Here is a 7,103-nt window from a genome sequence, read left to right on the forward strand (position 1 = left end):
TACAAAATGGTACTGCATTAACAAAATAAATAAAAAATACGAGTGTTTGCCAGAAAGGGACTGGACATTAAAACGTGAAAGCATGACCCAATTAGAGCTGGAAGAGGCAAAAATTATAAGGGAAATTGAAAGTTATTTATTTCACTCCATGCAGCATTCATAGCTAGATTAGAAATAAATGTGCACAATTTAAAAGCAATTAGAGAGATATGAATGTAAAGTGACCAAAGTTGGAAATAAATATTCCAGGATATCTAACTGCTAGAAAGGATTAGCAAAATGATAAAGGAAGAAGAATAGCCCTGATAACGAAGAAGCAGAGAATAATGGTGGAGAGAAAAGATCTTTGCTAGGAAATTCAAGAAACAAATTAGTTTGAGTGGAGTTACGGGACTCCAATAAAATAATGGTGATAGTTATCTGCAAGCATTGAAAACAGTAGTGGCAATGTTCTGCATGGTACAAGTACAGAACGTAGGAAACATATGTAACATACACCGTGACGCAGAGGTAGAGCTGCTGCCTCACAGTGCCAGAGTCCCGGGTTCGATCCTGACCTCAGGTGCGCTCTGTGGAGTTTGCACAGTCTCCGTGTGACCATGTGGGTTTCCTCCGGGTGCTACGGTTTCCTTCCACATCCAAAATACGTTAATTGGTCTCCGTAAATTGCCCCTATTGTGTAGTATGCAAAAGTCAGATAACATACAACTAGTGTAAGGACGATCAATAGTCGGCGTGGACCTGATGGGCCAAAAGGCCTGTTTCCATGCTGTATCTCTCAACTAAAATGTGAAGTAATATCCATGGGTGACTTTACTCCCCCTTTAGATTTAAAAATCAAATTAGCAATCATAGTATGAAGTATCATATTCATGGAGGTTTTCTAATCAGTATATTGAGGATGCAATGAGGGATTAGGCTGTTTTTAGATATACCAGAAGGAGCGTCCCTACTTGAAACATCATCATCTTATCCATTTTCTCCAGAGACGCTGCATGATGCACTGAGTTACTCCAGCAGTTTTTGTTTTTCTTTGGTTTAAACCAGCATCTTCAAATCTTTGTTATTGCATTATGTTTTTGATATAATATTGATATAATGAGAATAGTTATGAGGTTTCAAATTATAACAATAAACAAACATCTGCTAATATTGAAACAACCAATGCAGAGTTTACAAACAATGCATCTGCATTTTAGGCACAAAACAAGACACCAGGAAAAGTAATCCAGATGTGGTTATCAAGAGGAGTTAAAAGATAATACTAAATCAAAGAAGTAGGTATCTAGTGTTGCAAAAAAGAGCCATAAACTAGCGTATTCAGCAAAGACCAAATTTATAGAATATGAGGGAAATCAAGAACAAAATACAAAAGCAAACAGTAAAAATTTCTAAAGAAGTATAAAAAGGAAAAGATTAGCAAAGTTTATGTAAGTTCCTTACAGTATGAGACAGGAGACATTACATTGCTGAAAAAGGAAATAGCACAGGTGCACATGTTCATACAAGAAGACACAGAAAGTCCAGAAAAAATATGGCGAGCAGCACATATAGGTGAATGAAGGCCTGAGTGAAATTAGCATCAGGATAGGTGAAGAATGCTGAAAGTTAATAAATCCCAGAACTACATGGCATTGAAAGAGTCCTTTTGGAGACAATGGATGCATTGATTGTCATTTTCTTAAATACCGTAGATTTTAGAATAATTTCCTCAAGCCCCGCAGCTACAAATATAACCCCATTCTTTAAGAAAGAAGTTAGAAAGTAAGCAAAGACAAATTGGGTTGACGTTTGTAGTCAGGAAGATGCTGGAATCCATTAAGGAGTTGATAGAAGTGGTCTTAGAAAATAATAATAGGATTTGACAAAGTCAACATGGATAAGGGAAAGGGAAATTATATTTGAAAAATCTGTTAAAGAGTTTTTTCTTGAGCTAAAAACAACGTAAAGGTTGATGGAGAACTAGTGGATAGGACGTACATTTGTGTTCCCAGACACAAAAAGCTAATGGAATCATTGCTAATGGCCATTCGACGATTATAAATAGAGAGATGTGTTTACAACACTGCTGTGTCAGGATCCTGGCACAAAATAATGAATGAATCACCCCGTGGACTGGTGTGGAGAGACTGCCTATGAGAACTGTTATTGATCAGATCGGGGGAGTGGTGTCGTCTTTCAGCATTGACATGTTGGCCATTCCCATAGTTTTGTTGACAGGCCATCTAGACCCTTCAATCACCTTCTTGTGGATGTGTTGCAGCTGCTTCCCACTTTCTTGTTTGGCTGCAAAACTCCCTCCCCAACACAAACATTTCTCTCTGTAAAAGCTCAATAGCCAAAGACTGGCAGACCCCGGTAACAACCCACTCAGACCTTGCTAGCCATGCTGAGTCCCTCTAACTCGCCACCGAGCAGTCATGACAATCACTCCAGTAGCAATATCCCAAATTATTATTTGGTTTAGAAATACAGTGTGGAAACAGGCCCTTTGGCCCACTGACTCCACGCCGATCACCTGTACCTGTTCTATGTTATCCACTTTTGCATCATACACACTTGGGGCACTGCTGCTCAGTAACAAGTATAGACATTCTAAACAAGCATTGTTTACTGAAACAAAGTGCAATCAAATAACACAATGACTGAATCAACAATGTATCATTGTTCTTAAAGGTATTTATTTCACAAAATGATGGAGTAACTCAGCAGGTCAGGCAGCATCTCAGGAGAGAAGGAATGGGTGACGTTTCGGGTCGAGACCTTTCTTCAGACTGATGTCAGGGGGGCGGGACAAAGGAAGGATATAGGTGGAGACAGGAAGATAGAGGGGGAACTGGGAAGGGGAAGAGAGGGACAGAGGGACTACCTAAAGTTGGAGAAGTCAATGTTCATACCCCTGGGCTGCAAGCTGCCCAAGCGAAATATGAGGTGCTGTTCCTCCAATTTCCGGTGGGCCTCACTATGGCACTGGAGGAGGCCCATGACAGAAAGGTCAGACTGGGAGTGGGAGGGGGAGATGAAGTGCTCAGCCACCGGGAGATCAGGTTGGTTAAGGCGGACTGAGCGAAGGTGTTGAGCGAAACAATCGCCGAGCCTGCGTTTGGTTTCGCCGATGTAAAGAAGTTGACATCTAGAGCAGCGGATACAATAGATGAGGTTGGATGAGGTGCAGGTGAACCTCTGTCTCACCTGGAAAGACTGTTTGGGACCTTGGATGGAGTTGAGGGGGGAGGTAAAGGGACAGGTGTCGCATCTCCTGCGGTTGCTGGGGAAAGTGCCCGGGGATGGGGTGGTTTGGGTAGGAAAGGACGAGTGGACCAGGGATATTACGGAGGGAACGGTCTCTGCGGAACGCAGAAAGGGGAGGGGATGGGAAGATGTGGCCAGTAGTGGGGTCCCGTTGTAGGTGACGGAAATGTTGGAGGATGATTTGGTGGATACGCTGGCTGATGGGGTGGAAGGTGAGAACGAGGGGGATTCTGTCCTTGTTACGAGGACGTGCCAAAAAGTTTTTTTTTGTGTTGTTAGACTTTAATCACTAGCAGAAATATTTCTCTCTTCATTTTATGTTGCCCTTCATGTCTTGAGAGGTTCAAATAAATTACCCTTTAGCCATTTCAATTTCAGGTGATAGAAACCTGTGTAGTCTTTAGTCATAGAAGATAGACACAAAATGCTGGAGTAACCCAGTGGGACAGGCAGCATCTTTGGATAGAAGAAATGGGTGATGGGTGAGCAGCTCAGTCTGAAGAAGGGTCTCGACCCAAAATGTCACCCATTCCTTCTGTCCATAGTTGCTGCCTGTCCCGCTGAGTCACTCCAGCATTTTGTGTCTATCTACGGTGTAAACCTGCATCTGCAGTTCCTACACATTTAGTTTTTAATCATGATCTAACTCTTGAACTTTGAGTATTAAATTGTTAAATCCATGCTGTATGTTCAATTAACATTATTCGGTGGTACACAAACCTTCTAGATATAAATATCGTCACCCATTAACCTTTTTGATTATTTTCTGCTATTGTGCATGACTTTTAATGGTCAGTGTACATAGATTATTTTCTGCTATTGTCATGACTTTTAATGGTCTGTGTACATTGGAGCTCATATTTGTTAATTTTGAAATACACTTGCCAGAGTTTTGCCTGATATGCTTAAAGTATTAATCTTTGTAATTTAATGTTACTTATACTCCTTATAATGCTGGCTCTCATTATGTCAACAGCAAGTTCAGATGAAGAAAAAGAAAACCACGTGTACAAGTTAAATAGGATGGACAGTTGTGGTCCAAATATAGATTCTCCGATTTATCTCCAGTTACATTATGCCAGTTTGAATAGTTGTCCATTATCCCAAACTTGTTTGGCTTGATTCTCAGCCAAATTTCCTAGACAGGTCAATAATTTGCTTCCGTTTCATGAACTGTAGCTAACAGTTTATTTCACTTTTTCAAATCCTTTCTCGTTGATGATCATTCATAGAGAAATCCATATCTACTTCTTCGGTCACTTGAAAAAAATCAAATCAGGCTTGTTAGGCTTGACCTACCTTTTCCCAAATCATGCTGGCTCTCTCTGATCAACTGAATATATTTAAGGTATTTGGTCACTGTATCCTAATTGGAGACTATTGTAATCATCCAACAGCACATGCATGACTAACATCAAAGTATCTTCAGGTTGCGAAGCAAAAGAGAGACGGGAGCTGATCACGTAATGCTATTTGTGATTGTATAGAGGCTGCCACGTTTCACATAACCACTAAACAAACCCTTCAGCTTTCTCTCTGCTTATTTTGGCTTCTCTCTGTCCCCCCCTGCGACATTTGTGACTTGCTTTCCCACCCTCCCAAGCTGCAATTTCTGGCTTCTCTCCTATCAAATGCCAGAGATTATTCCAAAGGGTTTATTCGATTCACTGTTGGATAACATAATACCTATCTAATAACCATTATTGCTTCTTGTGGACTGAAGTTAAAGAAACCATTTTCTGATCGTGTTCCCAGTTTTATACCTCTGTGACATTATTTTGCTAGCCATTAGAAATTTGAGCATATAACGTTTTCAACTGATGACTAGAAAATCCTAAATTGTAAATGCCTAAATATCTGATATGTGGTTTGGGATAAGCAAAGCACACTGCCAAAACTTCAGAGTTGGAAAATTAACTTCTAAGACTTATCGCCTTGAAATATTTCATAAACTCTGGTCCACTCTGGTGGTCCCCCAACCCTGAGGATGTTTCCTATTTTTATCTTTTTTTTTCTCTTAACTTTTTTCATTTTTTCAGAATCCCTGCCAATCTGTTTGGAGACTTGACCTACCCTTTACTAACACATGCTTTTTTATCCAGAGCCTTTTACTTCACTCTTTTTGGAAAGGAAAATGATTAATCACTTTGTTTTTTTCCCTTTATGGTAATGCACCTTTCTTGTTTACCTAACCATAAATGAGCAATATTTCAGCTAATACATTTCAACACATGTATATAATATCTTCTAAACTTCAGGGTGTCTATTATCTTACAGTTTAGGGGCATCACTATTGTTATGATTCCCACAGCAAGAATTTTAGTTGATGTTTAGTTTTGTTTTTGCTTGGATAAAAGTGGTATGTAGGTTAATTGGCTGGGTAAATGTAAAAATTGTCCCTAGTGGGATGTAGGATAGTGTTAATGTACGGGGATCGCTGGGCGGCACGGACTTGGAGGGCCGAAAAGGCCTGTTTCCGGCTGTATATAATATGATATGATATGATATGATTTCCATAACTTCAAAAGTCATACAAAGTGTTTCTTTAACCAATGAAGAATTTTTGAAATATAGTCCCTGTTATATAAAAATTGGAGCAGTTAATTTGTGCAGAGCACATGAGAATGACTTGACAATTATTTTTTAATTATGCTGATTGACAAGAAACTGGAAGAATTTTACTGTTCATTTGCTTTTCAATGTTATGCAGTACAAAGCAGAAAGCCCTAAAGCACCACCATTCTCAATATATGTATAAAATTAACTAAGTTGCATCAGGAAGGTTAAACTACTACTGATCACAAGAATACCCAGACATGGATTGAATTTCATTTCAAAGGGAGACAGAATTATTTGACTCTGTTATTATCAAAGGGACAAAGTTGTATATTGGTTGTTATTATCACAAAGACAGAAATTTTATTGTTCAAACACGATTGGCTTATCAGCAAAGTACTAATTCCAAACCATAAGCATACCATGCTAAATTATGCTGTTACCTTGGACATTGAACATAATTTTGTTAATAGTAAACCAGTATAAATAGGCTAATATTAAGATTCTGGAATGTATACATACATATTTCTGTATGTAATGATTTGGCCAATGCATTTTTATAAACTTCAGAGTGATGTTAACCTTGTAAATAAGGATGTATTAATAAATGCCACTGCTTTATGTACTTCAGTATCTGACTATCTTTGACCCTGGCAATTGGAATGCAATCATTTCACCCAAGCAATATAATTATTCACTTTGAAGTCAGTTTATGTCAGGCACATCTTAATAGTCATTGCAGTGATTAAAGCAATATTTTTAGACGGGAACTACATTGCAGAGGTGAGCTACCTCTAATAACCCAAGATGTGTCCAGCAATAAACAGCAACTTTGATATGGCATTCATAAATGAAATTAAGGACCTACTGCATCTTCTTCCATTTAAGATGCTTAGATAACTGCAGGCTTACTATTCCAATAATAATTAGATGGGTTACATACCTCGTTCACATCAATGTGAAGAAGTTTAGCACAAGCAGGGAAGAGTATGCACCTTATCCTAAATGTGATGATTATCAAGGAAATTCTGCCAAACCAGTTTGTGTTCCCATTCCAGCCCAACAGAATAAAATGATTCATGAAGTTGAATACAATCATACCTTTGTAGTCACAGAGAGTATTGCAAAGAGATGCCCAAAGTGGCAGATTCTCTTTTCACCTCATTGATTAAATCATCAGGGTTGGGGAGTTTTAATTTCCTGGTAAGATTCAATCTATTTTTGCTCTTTTTTGAGTTGTCCCTCTTTCTCCATGACACAGCTAGTAGTGCCTCAACCTCACAGCATCAGTGACT

This window comes from Rhinoraja longicauda, chromosome 7 (assembly GCF_053455715.1).
Source record: "Rhinoraja longicauda isolate Sanriku21f chromosome 7, sRhiLon1.1, whole genome shotgun sequence".
Lineage (NCBI taxonomy): Eukaryota > Metazoa > Chordata > Chondrichthyes > Rajiformes > Arhynchobatidae > Rhinoraja > Rhinoraja longicauda.